Here is a 14,180-nt window from a genome sequence, read left to right as displayed (position 1 = left end):
GAAGAGCTTTGATAAGACTTGGCTTGATGCTCGCTGCAGTTGCATTTGCTCATCTTGGACTGTTGAGACATCTGAGCACTTGCTGCTTCACACTGGGGTTTTGGGGCCGAGATACTTAAAAGGACATCAGTTTCCAGTCGGTCACTTGCTTTGTTTTATACTTTCATGTCTGTAGGAAAACAAGTGACTAAATCGACTTCAGTGCCTTTTTTTTTTTTTTTAAATGTGAATTAAGCTTTAGGAATCCTAATTCTGGATGCCTTTGGATTTACACTCAGCAAACCCTTATTTTTCTGGACTATCCTGCAAGGGTGGACTTTACACCTGGGAGGTCGTTATCCTGTGTGTTTTGTTTTAAAGCTGGCTTTATAGGTAGCTAAAGGTGTGACAATGAAAGTCGACAGTCTGTTACTTAAGAATTACTTTAAAGTCTCATTTGCTAAGACGTGGTTTTTAATTCTAGTTAAAACTTTCAGTTTAGAAAAACACTAGGAGAAACAGCAAAGTGCTGGTCTCAATATCACTTGTTACTCCCTAAGGTACTAAATGTATATTGCCAGAGATGAAGTCCACTTCGAATCTTATTTAACAATTAAATACAAACAAGTTATTTGCAACATAGAGAAGTAGAAGCATAAAGTGTCGTATGTGGCATTAAGAATTTAATCAAATGTATTCAGCTTAGCCATGTTATATCTAATAGTGGAGGCTGGATCTTGTGTTGTTGAACTTATCTCTCTTTGGTGCTTTAAGGATTTATCATCAAGTTAAATGTGTCCAGTAAAGCTTCAGGACTGAGCGTTTTTCATGACAGGCCTTACTTTCCTTAAGTGCAGAAATTAGGAAGGCTTTATTCTAAGTTGTCTTCCTCTTAATATTTAAATTAGTTAGCTGGTACCCGATGAATAAATACAAAATAGTATCTTTTCCACAGAGGAAACATTTATTTCAATACAGTTTTGTTTCGGAAGAAAGCCATTTCTTCACTTGCTATGGACACATTTTCAAATGTAAAATGTCCGAACTTAGTTATGGCAACTTGACATTTACAAAAGGCTTAGATATAGTTTTCTTTGCAAGTCAACACAAGGAATGCAGACATTTTAATAAAAATGGAGCTAAAAAATTAACATGTAAAGAAACAATTCCTTTGGATTTGATACATTTACAACGGATTTGGGGGCTTTGTTCTTGGCTGTATGCCTCTTACAGTCGATTCACCATTGTCCCTTTAAGTCAAACACAATTGCCTTTCCCTCTTGCTGGAAACTTCTAGGTTCTTTTTTTTTTTTTTTTTTTAAGAGCATTAGACACTAAATTTATTTTAGCTGCGCAAACTCTGGTAGTTCACGGCCCTTTTTCTTCAAAATTCCAAAGACTCATTTTCAAAAGATAGAGAAGAAAAGAGGGAGAGAAGAAGAAAACTAAGCTACAAAAATTTCTGCTGAATCCATTCTGCATTAAGCTATAGAGAAGTGGAGACACTGCCGAAGCAGGCAGGCTCTGCGTGGCATACCGCGTGGCGGATTTGTGTCTCTTACCTGGGCATTCTTTAAAGCTCAGCCCCCACCCCTGTGGGCCTCGGCTCAGCAGCCCGCGCACGCTCCCGCCATCCCAAGCACGCTCCCGCTTCCTCGGTCCGGTAACCCATGGCAACCTCCCTGGTAACCCATAGCAACTGCTCTGCGGAACCCGGTGTGTGTGTGTGGGGGCGGGAGCCATTTGGAGTGGGCGGGTGGAGAGCGATTTACCACGGCCCACCTGCCTCGGGCATCGCCAGCATCGCGCACACGGACAGTGAGGACCAAACAAAGCCTCCGCATACCGTGCCCCGCGCGGGTGGGGCAGGCACGTGGGCCTTTGTTCTTCAGACACCGCCCACCGAGAGCGTGCACACGGCTCCAGCCGCTCCAGCCTAGCTGACCCACGCTGCGCTGTGTGCATACCCCCCAGGAGCCTGGAACCTTTCACACAGGAGCCTAATCCACTAACGTCCCTCTCTTGTCTGACCCGGTTGTGCCCGGTAGTAGGACTGTTGCCGCTGGGGAATAATTGGCGTGCTTCCGGGTCCTGAGTAAAGTCCATGTGTCACGCGTGGGGAGATACGGGTCCCCAAGCTGCCTAGCTGGGTCACTTGAGGATGACCGGCAGTGCAAGGCCACGGGTGGACGGATGGGGTCGCTGTCGGGCAGCGAGGTGCAGCTGGTACCCTGGAGGCTCTGCCCTGAGCATCATCTGCTAGCCTGACCCCAAGCCTACTGTGAGATGATGGTTCAGGAAACAGTATCTCTGCATCGCATCGGGCACGAGCAATTAGGTGGGATGAAGGGGAGTCATCGAGTATGACTGCGACTCCAAGTTTGTTTGAAAAAAAAAATTTTTTTTTTAAACAACAAAACGTTTGGCCTGGATGACTTTGTGGCTTTCTGAGCCCTCAATTCTACCCTTTGTAGGCGCATAACAGCTACAAATCTAAAGAGCAAATAATAGCGTCAAGAACTACACGTGTACCGTATACATTTTGTATAATGTGCCTTCCTTTTCAAGTTAACTAGATCCACTGTGGTTGACACGTTTAATAGTATTCTTACTGCCTGATAAGAGAAGCTGGAGTCAGATCTTAATTCTTTCATTAAAAAAAAAAAAAAAAAAAAGAGCATCTTCAACTGTCTTGTATTCGCCACTATTAATCTTAGGGGAGCTGGGTTTATTCTTACAAACACAACCTTCTGGTTTCGTCATGCGTAGCACGGGTGCAGAAAAGTGCGTCGGAACTGTTAGAGGCAGAACACAGGTACTTTCCTGCCCACGCTGGTGCTCAGCACAGCCCCAGCTCTTAGCACGGTGGTGGTGTTAGGAGCACCGTACTTTTTTTTTTTTTTTTTTTTAAACAAAAGCAATTACTGAAAAGTGCACGTTTAACGTGTGACATTTAACATTTTGCCGTGCCAGGCAGCCTCCACTTAAATGGGGCCTTTCTTCGGAACAAGAGGAGGCAAAAGGCCTTGTGTCATGGAGTAATGTAAGACACAATCTGGGCTGCAAACGCACAATGAATCGGGAAGGATTTATGTAATTAATTGACCAGTCTTAACCTGTTATCGTGATGTAAGGAATTTGGAACTCATTAATTTGGGCTCTGACAGATTTCATATTAGAGCTGGCAAATATGGATCGAGCCTCTTATTCTTGTAGGGGCTGGAATTTCCATGACAGTGAGGATTACTGAATAAGACCTATTGCTGGAGTCAAACTGCTTTTTGGTAATCCGTGGCCCTGCTCTGCATTAAAGGGATAATGAAAAATAAAATTACCTGGCACGGGAAGTGGGAAGGGCCGCGTTCGCCCTGCCACTGTGTGTGGTGAGTGGAAGCGTGGGTAGCTGAAAGAAAAATACTAATTTCCATCTTAGAGGGAGGTGATTTCTCAAGTACCCTGAGATAAAAGAGAGAAGAATCTTGGGGTCAAGGTTCTTTTGTCGTCAAAGTTAAGAAGGAATTAGAAGAAGTCATGGGACCGCCTCCACGTGGACAGCGACTGCACGGAAAAAGGACTTTTCAGGGACAACCCGGAGCTCTGGCAGGGCCACAGATGAGCATTTCAGGGCCCCAAAGGAGACTGGCTCTCTCATGAGCCACTTCCTGTCTTCTGGTGAGAACGCCTGAGCAGAGCCCACAAAACCAGGGCTGGGTGTTCAGCGGGTGATCGAATCTGGATTCTCTTGGCACTGGATGACGTCGAGCGAGTCACCCATTTGGACATATGTAGTTTTTTTTTTGTGATTTTGCAAAAACTCAGGAAAAGCCTAACTTTTTTTTTTTTTAACTGCACTTGACAGTTAGAAAATTGCTAGGGTTAGAAAAAGGTCCCCGAGATTAAACAGAATACTTGTTCCCTTTCTTGCACATTAGGCCTCCCTTATTGCAACTGTGTGATAAGGTTAATACAACAACTGCCACAAGGATCATTAATACAGGAAGATAAGCAAAGCTGCATATTTAAAACATTTGCTGGGGCCATTTGCCTCCTTCTGCCGATAAGGAAGACTTTGGAAACAAACTGAGAGCAGAGCTTAACTTTTTAGACCCAAAAGCCCAGTTGACCTTTCCCGATGCGTGATTATTCATAAATGCTCTTCAAAGCTGGCTATTGGCTGCTCTTGAAGTTTATTTGTAATTGTCACCTTAAAAACCTCCTGCCATTATAACAGCTTATGTTTTAATGGAAGAATATGGTTAATAAATCTTTGGGGAAAAGGAATCTATTTCTACTCTGCCCCCCTTCCCCCCGCCCCCCGCATCTTTTTTTTTTTTTGATAGTTTTGTTGTCTTGGTTCCAACCAAGTGCCATCGAATTTTAGTCAGTGCTAATGGGATTTGATCTATCAATGAAGTGCGTGGAGAGAAATTTGCTCGGGACGGCCTCGTTGAGGAGTGATTTCTTCAGCCTCGGCTCCATTGAGATGAAAGTGCAGTGATAAACACTCGGCATTTGCATCAATTTATTAACGTTATCCTTCACACCAAGCAAGGAGAGCACAAGCAGTTGTGACTGGTGTTATTATTTCACCGGGGATGCCAATGAAGATAGACAAGTGATAGCAGAATGCGGGCAACCGCCACAAACCTGATGGGCTGTCAATAGTGTGGGGAGCACACTCACAGCTTATGTATAGGATCCCAGATTTTATATAGGGATTTCTTTGCTTTTTTTTTTTTTTTAAATTAAAAACAAAGGGGGCTGCGTGCGTAACTTGGCGGCTGTGTCATTATCGGCTCTCCATGAATACTGTTTAGGGAGCAGACAGTTTGCAGCCCAGTTAAGCAGAGACAATGTTGACCCGGAAGTCTGGCAAGCCAGATTCCGGCTCCGCTGCTGGGTTGTACTCAAGGGCAGGTCTCAGCTCTCTGTGCCTCCGGTACTGTATATGGAGCACCACACAGGAGAAATCTGAGTACGGGGCATTCTACAGGTGCTCCCTAGAGTGCTAGGTCTGAGGGACCCAGACAAGTTTTCTTAAAATAAAAAGGATGGAGTTTTAATGGCCAACTGCCCCAGACACGTTGGACTGAGAAAGTTTAACATGAATCTTGACAGGACTTCTCAGTGCCTTTGGTGTGTTCCTACTTGGTGGCCTTGAGGCCAAGGGACGAGTGCAACTGTGAAAGAGTCCTGTTCCAAACCTGTCGCCATGGTGCATGCTTATAAACCAAAACTCAGAAACCTAATCATCCTCGGCTACATTGTGGGTTCAAGGCCAGCCTAGAGAGCATACCAGTCTGTCTCATAAGTGAGTAGTCCCTTTAAGACAAGGCTCTGTTGAAGAGGCAGGAAATGCGGTGGTGAGTTGAAAAGGAGCTCCTGGGCCAGTCACTTAGCTGTTATTCTGAGTTTGCCTTTTTTTTTTTTTTTTTTTGAGGATGATACTGCACATGAGAGCCCGTGTTCAGTGCAGATAGAGTCCCTCTAAGGTGCGTGTGATCCCTCTGCTTGCAAAGGACTCACCCAGATCCTCCCCAAAGCACCTAAACTTGGCCAGTTTCTATTAGAGATTTATGACTGTGGTGAAATGGCCTGCTTTGTTATCTGACCATCCCTGTCTTCAGGCAGAAGCCCCTGGAAGATTTGGGGGTGGTGGTGGTGGGCATTTCACCTTGAATCCCTTCTCTCTCCTGTGTCACCCGCCACAACTGATGCAGGCAGAGTTCGCTGTGGACTGACTCCGATAGAAGGGAGAGGCCCGTGGGCTTGCCCTGAAGCCTCCTTCCTGCGGCAGATCTGGCAGCAGCAGGCCTCAGAACCCTGGTTACAGCCTCCTTGGAGGCAGGAATCTCCAGCTATCCTGAGGGCAAACAGAAAGAAGCATCTGAGGGAGCATGGTAGTGGCACGCCTTTAATCCCAGCACTCAGGAAGGCAGAGGCAGGCAGATCTCTGTGAGTTCCAGGCGAGTCTGGTCTACAAAGTAAGTCCAGGATAGTCAAGGCTATGTGGAGAAACTGTGTCCCGAAAAAACAAAAACAAAAAACCAACACACACACACACACACACACACACACACACACACACACACACACCATCTGAGTGCCTATTTCCAAGTTTACTGAGATATATACATAATAAAAGTAAATAAATCTTAAAAAAACAAACAAACTAAGGGGCCAGTGAGATGGTTCTGCGGGAAAGCCTGGCTTTCGTTCCTAGAATCCATATGGTGGGGAGAAAAGAACCAGCGCCCAGTCCTCTGACCTTCACACATGAGCTGTGGCATACACATACACACACAATAGACAGACAGACAGACAGACAAGGGAGTTTATTTATAGATTTATGGGTGTGTTGTTGTCTGTATAGATATGTGTGCCTGTCTTTGCAACTGTGTGTTCACAGAGGCCAGAAGAGGGTGTCAGGTGTCTTCTTCTGTCACTGCCACTAGTTCCTTTGAGGCAAGCTCTCTCCCTGAGCTGGAGACACGTAGTTTCTTGCCTAGGCCGAAAGCTAGCAAGCCACAGTGACCCTCCTGTCTCTCCCTGCCTCGAAACTGGAGTTACAGGCTTGCACTGGACTTTTGGTTTCTTATGTAGGTGCTGAAATCTGAACTCAGGTCCTTGTAATTATGGAGCAAGCTGAGCTATCCTTCCAGCTCCTTGTTTCTTGAGATTGGGTCTGTCACTGGTCTCTCATGAGTAGGGTAGGATGGTTGACCAGCACCCGCTAGGGATGTATCTCTGCAGGGATGGGATTACAGGCATGCCACCATGGGGGTGGGGGGCTGCGGGAGCGGCGGGTGGGAGGGGGTGCAGCTTTTTACACTGATGCTGGAGAGTGGACTCAGCTCTTCCTGCTTGTGGAGTATTTCAGGCCCAGGATTATAAAATTTGAGCGCGGTGGTGCTCGAAAAGGGCTTTAGATTGAAATTAAATTATTCAAGGAAAGGCCAAGGTCATTTCTACTCTAGTAGAATCCAAATGATGACACTGCACATGGAGCCTCTGGAGGGGACATAGTAAATCCTGTGCTTTGCATTTTTAGCAAATGCAACATTTGCTGAAAGGAAGTGACAGGAAAACCTCGTGTGGCTTAGGAAGGCAGATTGCACTCCTTTCCCACCTGTGTAAAATCCACGGAGATGAGGCTGTTTAAGGAGAGAAGGTTGCTAGGTGTGCATGTGACAAAACAGCCTATCTGCTTCCTCTGGTGGGCTCTTGTCATTCAGGTGTGACAAGATGCACATTGGTTTGAGACTCTACGTATTTTTGTGTGATTAAAAAGACAAGAAGATGCCCTAGAACTTGAAACGAGCAAAAGAATGTGTCTAGAAGTAGCTTGACGGAACCAATTCATCCAAGAAGTCAGTGGTTGAGCAAGTGTCTGCAGAGGATTGGCTTCGGGCCTGGGGGCTACAGGGATAACCATACACTGCTCATCCTAAGGGCTCCCAGTCTGATGAGGGCAGACACATGAAAGTATCTGACCATACTGCAGGACAGATCGACTTAGGTTCTTTGTCTTGCTCAGAATCAAGACTGCCATGAAGTTGTGAGACGCAGCATAGGTGAGCCTTCCCGGAAACATCTTGGATTCATTATACGTGTGATGTTGAGTTAATGTTGGTGATTAAATTACCATTGGTCTTTGTGCATTCAGGAGTTTTTTGCTATTGCTGTTTCTTTTTATAACCCTCACATTCAGGCATTGCCGCCCCATATCTGACCCGCAGTTTATGAAGCCCTGTTCTAACCTACTTCCTTGGGTTGACTAGCTAGCTCCTGTGATGACTTAGTCCACTCGTGGGGTTGGTGCTCTCACTTAGGGGGTCCTACAGTTTTTGGAGAGACACTCAAGCCATAGTCGTGTGTGTGGTGGCACTTGATATTCAAAGTCCGTTGTGAGAGTTTGAATTACAGTTCTGCTATTTACTGGTCATACAAGTTTGAATCAGTCTCTGAACTTTGGGGCCTCAGTTCCTTGCCTGACCTCAACCATAATTTTAAGGGTGAGCTAAGTTACATATATAGGCAAGTTGTTGCTGTAACTGATTTTCAGTGGATAGAAAAAAAATATGTAAGACCAAAAGAAAGTCCTGCAAATGTCTGTTGCCATTATTATTTGAAAATAATTAATTTCAAGACAAACCAAATGCACGCTGAGTCTTGCTGACTCTTGCGTATTTGTTTGAGATTGAGCATTTGTGTTTATGAGTTCGAATTTGGATATTTTTTTTTTAATTGTGTGTGTTTCTGGTTTGTCATCTGCCTTTCTGCCTAGGCTGTTTATGCACACCCATGACCTCAGTGATGGTCTTTTAATTCTCTGGCAGCCAGGCTGGAGAGCTCCATGGAGTATTCCCCTCCCCCACCCCTCATGGGGCATCCTGTTGTCAACAGAAGCTTTAGTATGCCCCATTTTAAAAACAGAGAAATCTGTGGCTTTATTTTTGGGTTAGCTTTTGATGTAGATTTTGAGTTAGATTTAGTCCCTGTGCCTGAAAGCTCAAGATTTTCTGATATTTTCCTCCACAAATCACAATCACGTTTGGTAAACAGAAGTCGGAGGATGGTGAGTGGCTCTTCCCAGTGGTTTGGTTATGCCCGGAGACAGGCCGGCAGAAAATTTGAAAGCATTTGCATACATACAATTGTCTGTCTGATGTTTGCTTTCCGTGCTCGCTCTCCTCCTCTGGCCCCTGCTCTCTTTGTGCAGCGAATTACTAATACAAATACACATAGTGACATTTCTGACCCAGCCTGCAAAGCAGATGTGCGTTTTTGTTTTTGTTTTTGTTTTTTGTTTTGGAAGGCATCTGGGGAAAATGAATAGGTTCTACTGCCTTTGTTGCTTTATCCAGACAGGGCAGCGGGGAGGAGAAAGTAATTACAAGGACTTGTCTTTGGACGTAGCCTGAGTGGCACTGACAGGGATCTCTTTTCAGGGAATCTCGTAACGATGCTATTTTCTGGCTAACAGCAATAGGTGTTATTCCTGGAGATGGAGTTTTACGGATTAAATGGCTTTTCGGCAGATGGGACACTGTGGGCAGGAGGCAGAACAAGTTCTGTCCTTGTGGCTTCAGAACGGACTCTGTGTGGGGTGTGGGAAGGGTGTCGCCAGCCCGAGGCCTCACCCAGCATGAGGATCTGTCCTGAAGGGGCGTGAGCCTGCTCTTGTGTATTTAGCAATGATCAAGTCCCCAAGAGGAAGCACAACCTGTTTGCACAACTAGCTGGCCTTGCTCTGTAACCCTGATTGGGTGACAACAATGTCAGATCCTCTCTTGCCACAGTGTGTTCCTCAGAGACCACAGACCCAGAACAGCTTTAACTGTTCTTTTTCCCAAGGTAGCAAACATTTCCTTCCACTCATATCCTCATGCTAGACCTGAAGTCAATACCCTGGCATGCATAAAATTAAAAAGAAGCCCTTACATCCTGGTTTGTGGGGAGAGGGCTTAAGACGTGGTCTTGCGGGCTGGAGAGATGGCTCACAGCTTAAGAGCACTGTCTGCTCTTCCAAAGGTCCAGAATTCAATTCCCAGCAACCACTTGGGGGCTCACGACCATCTGTAATGAGATCCAGTGCCTTCTCGTGGTGGGCAGGTGCACATATGGGCAGAATACTGTATAAATAGTAAAGAAATCTTAAAAAAAAAAAAAAAAAAAAAAAGACATGGTCTTGCTATGTCACCGTTGGCGCTGCCTCTCAGATGTTGGGATTATAGTCTGTACCACTATGCCTAGCTTTAAACCACACTTTCTTTTTTAAGAGAAAAAAATTAGATAACAAATTACTAATAAGTATGAACGTGTGCATGGCATGTGTGTGTGTGTGTGTGTGTGTGTGTGTGTGTGTGTGTGTATGCCCACATACACATATCATGGCACACATATGGAGGTCAGAGGACAGTTTGGTGAAGTTGGTTCTTTCCTTCCATCTTTACATGGCTGCCATGTAAAGCTGCCATGCTTGCACGGCCACACATCTTTACCTGCAGAGAGCCATCTCACCAGCCCAAGCTATGCTGTCTTAGGGAAGCAAACAAAGCAGTTTTAACTGTCAGTGCACTACATGATTTAAAGCGTAACGCAGTCACCTTTGATTCCCCAAATGCACGGTAGATCCCCTCTACTTCCAAACAGGCGTCAGTGTTACCTGTTGTTGACCTTTCAGCGTAGATCATGTAGGAGAAACCAGTTCAGTTGTCTAAACAGGTCTCTAAACAACCCAAGTTTGTGCTGACAGCTTGTATGAAAAGAACAAATATTTGCTTTTTATTTCACGTAAATATTGCATGCTGTCAAACAAGATGGGCTTAAAGAGGCTAAGATTTTTATCTTTCATAGCTCACTACGGGACAGCTAATCTATAGCAGAAATAATTTTACATGTAGCACTGCTGTGTGGAAAATATAGACCTCCCACTGGTTGAGATGACATTAGTAGAAAAAAATATTTAGCTGAAAAATGTTGTGAAATGTTTATTTTGTCATACAGCTTAAAATATGCTGAGGATAGACTAAAAAGAGAGAAATGGTTTAGAGACGGTTCTACCAGCAATTACCCCACTGGAAATCAGTTTAGAGGCATTGTAACATTTTAACTGATGTACCGACACTAGAACCCAGCTATATAACAGAACAAAGCAATGCTAGTGTCATTGTGGAAAGAGTAAATGAGTGCTATGAAGGAGGTCTTTGGGCAGCCACGGGGTTCTCTGTCTCCTGTCTGTCTACTCCATGCCCTGTTCTTTTCTGTCCTAATCATGCTGCTGGACCACACACTGTGGATTTCACTTGCTGAATTTCACTTGCTGACAGAACACGCTCTGGTCAACGCAGGGAATGGCCATCCCGAGCCTTACCCCTTCTGTTTGGGTTCAAGCTGCCTGCCATCTTAGGGGCTGTGGCCCGCCTTCCCCGCCTTGGTCCCTCTTTCACTAAACCCACTGTGCAGAGCTACTGGCTTGTCAGCCCCTGAGCTACCTGACGGGTGTGACTGGCGTTCCCTCCCCCCCCCCCCCAGCCCCTTTCCATTGTTCCTTGAAGAATTAACTGTTGGGTACTGTCAACAGCCTTATGTGACACACTTTGTAACACAGAAAGAGAATTTTAATAAGGCCTCCAAGGGGTCTGCTGCCATCTTTAGAGGGAAGGCTTCCTATGAGGAAGTGCATTGGGAACTCCCGGGAGGCAGCTGTTGCAGCCGCCCTGCTGAGAGGAAGCAGTGTCATCCCATTTTATCGTTTTAGCTGTCACCACAGCCCTAGCATGATTCTGACAGGCTGCTCTTCCCTCTTATAGCCACTGCTGCTTAATGTCACTTTCTTGGTTGAACGTCTTTATTTCTGACTTGTTACAAACCATTAACTAGTTTTCAGGTTTCAATGTCCTGGCTACTTTTGACTAGTCAGTCATTTGGCATAACAAGGTTTTCCTTTATCTTCTTGCTAAAGCAAATCTCTACAAGAAATGATCAATGTTGCAATTTTTATGAGCCCTAGCAGCTAGGAAGTGCCTGTCATCAGATGCAGGGCATCTTTTCTGAAAGCATATTCTACCTCAGATAATAGAACTTGACAGACACTCTAGGTACCGCTACAGTGATGGTAGAAGGCTTCAAACAATTTGAGTGTGGAGAATTTTACAAATACACTTGCTGGTGATGGTTTCAAATAAGCATAACAACATTGCTATTAATTTGACTTCCTAGACGGAGTCTTTCCACAGCTCCCGTTCCTTGAATCTTTTTTTGGAAAAGCATTAAACAGTTGTCAATCTCAGTAAACACATCTTTAAGGTGTTAGTTGTATATTGCATGGCTAAAATGAAGACTGGCTGCTTGGGTATTAATGTTAAATATGACCTATACAGACACGGAGTCTGGTGACTTATTACTAAAGCACTCAACACGTAGGCTTTAGTTTGCTTCTGCATGGAGTCCCTCACCTATAAAACTAATGAAACCAAACCTTGAAACTTTGTCTGCGTTATTTTGTATTATTAAGGTTTTATAAATATATCCCTCTAAAGTGTGCTTAAATATTATGGGTACCTCATTAATGAAACAATACATTATTCAAAGCTTAAATAAGGATTTTTTTTTTATTATTACCTAATTAATGGGCTAAGGCGTTTCAAAAATCAATTACTGTTCCAGTGATTCCTCTAATAGGAATCTATCAGGGAGCAGGAGGTCAGCAAATTTGTAAATGTACTTTCAATATATATGGCCCTTTGTTTTTTTTTTTTGTTTTTTTTTTTTCTTGAGACAGTTTTGCTCTGTAGCTCAAGCTAGCCCTGAATTCCCAATCTTCTTGCCTCAGCCTCCCAAGTGCTAGGATCACAGTCTGGCAATGTTTTTCACTTAGGAAAAAAAAAAAAAACCACCTCCAAACACTTAGCAATATGTTAGGAGGGGTAGAGTTAAACATACCACTGTGAGTCTACCAGATAGAACACCGATATTAAAAATGAGCAGTAGACGGACGTGCTGATAAGCAGGAGCATCCATGTCACTTTGTTGAGTGGGAGGATTAGATTTCAGCACAGAATGTCAGGTTCAATATCACTTCTGAGCAGAGTGGACCCTCGAATCCCACCTCCTCTGCACCTGCACAAACAAGGAAAACTATCTGGAGAGAGACACTCCAGACAACCACTGGGTGTGAAGACCCCGGGAAAACAAGGAGAAAGAGCTGGCCTTTGCTTTTTATCACATGTACCATTTGAATTCAGACTGTACTACTTACGGGCACAACAAGTTAACAACCTGATTAAATTATTTTAAAAGGAAATCTCTATGTTGTATGGAAAGCTGTAGATGCAATTGAAATTTCTAACAAAAGCACATCTAACCCTGACACTTGGATGTTTTGGAACTTTTAACAGTCTCAAAATGTGGGTGCCTAATCTGTGTCACCTTAGGCAGCGCCTGCTGTCCTCCATTGCTTTCGTGGTGCTATCTTTCAAATCAGTTCATAAATTATTAATCATACACGTGTAGGTTAGAGGCACACTGACCCTGGCAACCATTCTATAATGCTCTCCCTTTAGCACTCAAAGGGAAGAGAAGGGAGTTACCAATATACGACATCAGAGGTACATCTTACATAGATACGGTGCGTGCACTGAGCAGGGGGTGTTGGTGTTGGTGGCGGCAGATCTTTACAAAAACCTGTCAGCCTGGCATTAATCTTGTATTATGAGGAATGTGGCTATCTATGAATCTTTAATATTCCTTAAATGATGGAATTGTATGGCGGTGCTCTACCAAAGCAAATCAGATAAAATGTGAGAATAGTTTGATCAAGGAAGATGCTGATGCACCGGACTAGAAGACCTTAGAGCTGCTCATGAAAGCAGAACAAGCAACAGCTGGGGAGACTCTGAGGCCAGACTCACTCAGTCCTTCCCTTACCCGCAGTGCCCTGGAAGTTAGCCACACACTCACATCTCTGGTTAAAAGCATTGTCCCACAGGACACAGCATTGCTGGCTACACGCTACCAGCTGCCAATTTAGTGCTGGTTCCCAGTGCCTAATAAAAACCTCGTCTGAAAATTAACGAACACACAGGGTCATGTTTCATACATAAGATCTGCACGTGAGAGGCCGTGAGCCCACTGGTTTGTTGAAACACTGCTGTGGTCACTGCTGCCCAGGGAACAGCCTTGGCATAATGCATCCCAGGTTTAATTTCTGATGAAATAAAAGTAGATCAAATAGAACTTTGCCGGCGAAAATTTGCCTAATGAAGAAATTTTAATCAGTGCTTGTTTGAACAGCAGATAAAAAATATAGTTTGTTTCTTCAGATTTGGGGAGAATTAACATGTATCTTATTGTTAATATTTGATTCTTGTTTAATTATTTATGATATCAAGGAATGAATCTGTCAAGTAAATAATGAAATGCGTACACGCGGCATATGTAATTAGGTTAGGTGCATAAATCCAAAGTGTTCGCTTTAGACTTGTCAGTGCAAAATTTATTAATAATGAGCAACGTTAAGTGAAGAAAGCTCCTAACATATCCACCTCATTAGTGTGGATCACAGCAATTGTTGGTCAAAGAAGAAAAGGAGGAGGAGGAGGAGAGGAAGAAGAAAGGTAGCGGTTGGGCTTCATTTCCTTGGCTGCACTTTAATGGCTTAAAAAATCAGAATGGATGAAGCACGTCTTCGTTCCTTC

This window comes from Acomys russatus, chromosome 10 (assembly GCF_903995435.1).
Source record: "Acomys russatus chromosome 10, mAcoRus1.1, whole genome shotgun sequence".
Classification (NCBI taxonomy): Eukaryota; Metazoa; Chordata; class Mammalia; order Rodentia; family Muridae; genus Acomys; species Acomys russatus.
Note: the sequence above shows the minus strand (reverse complement) of the source record.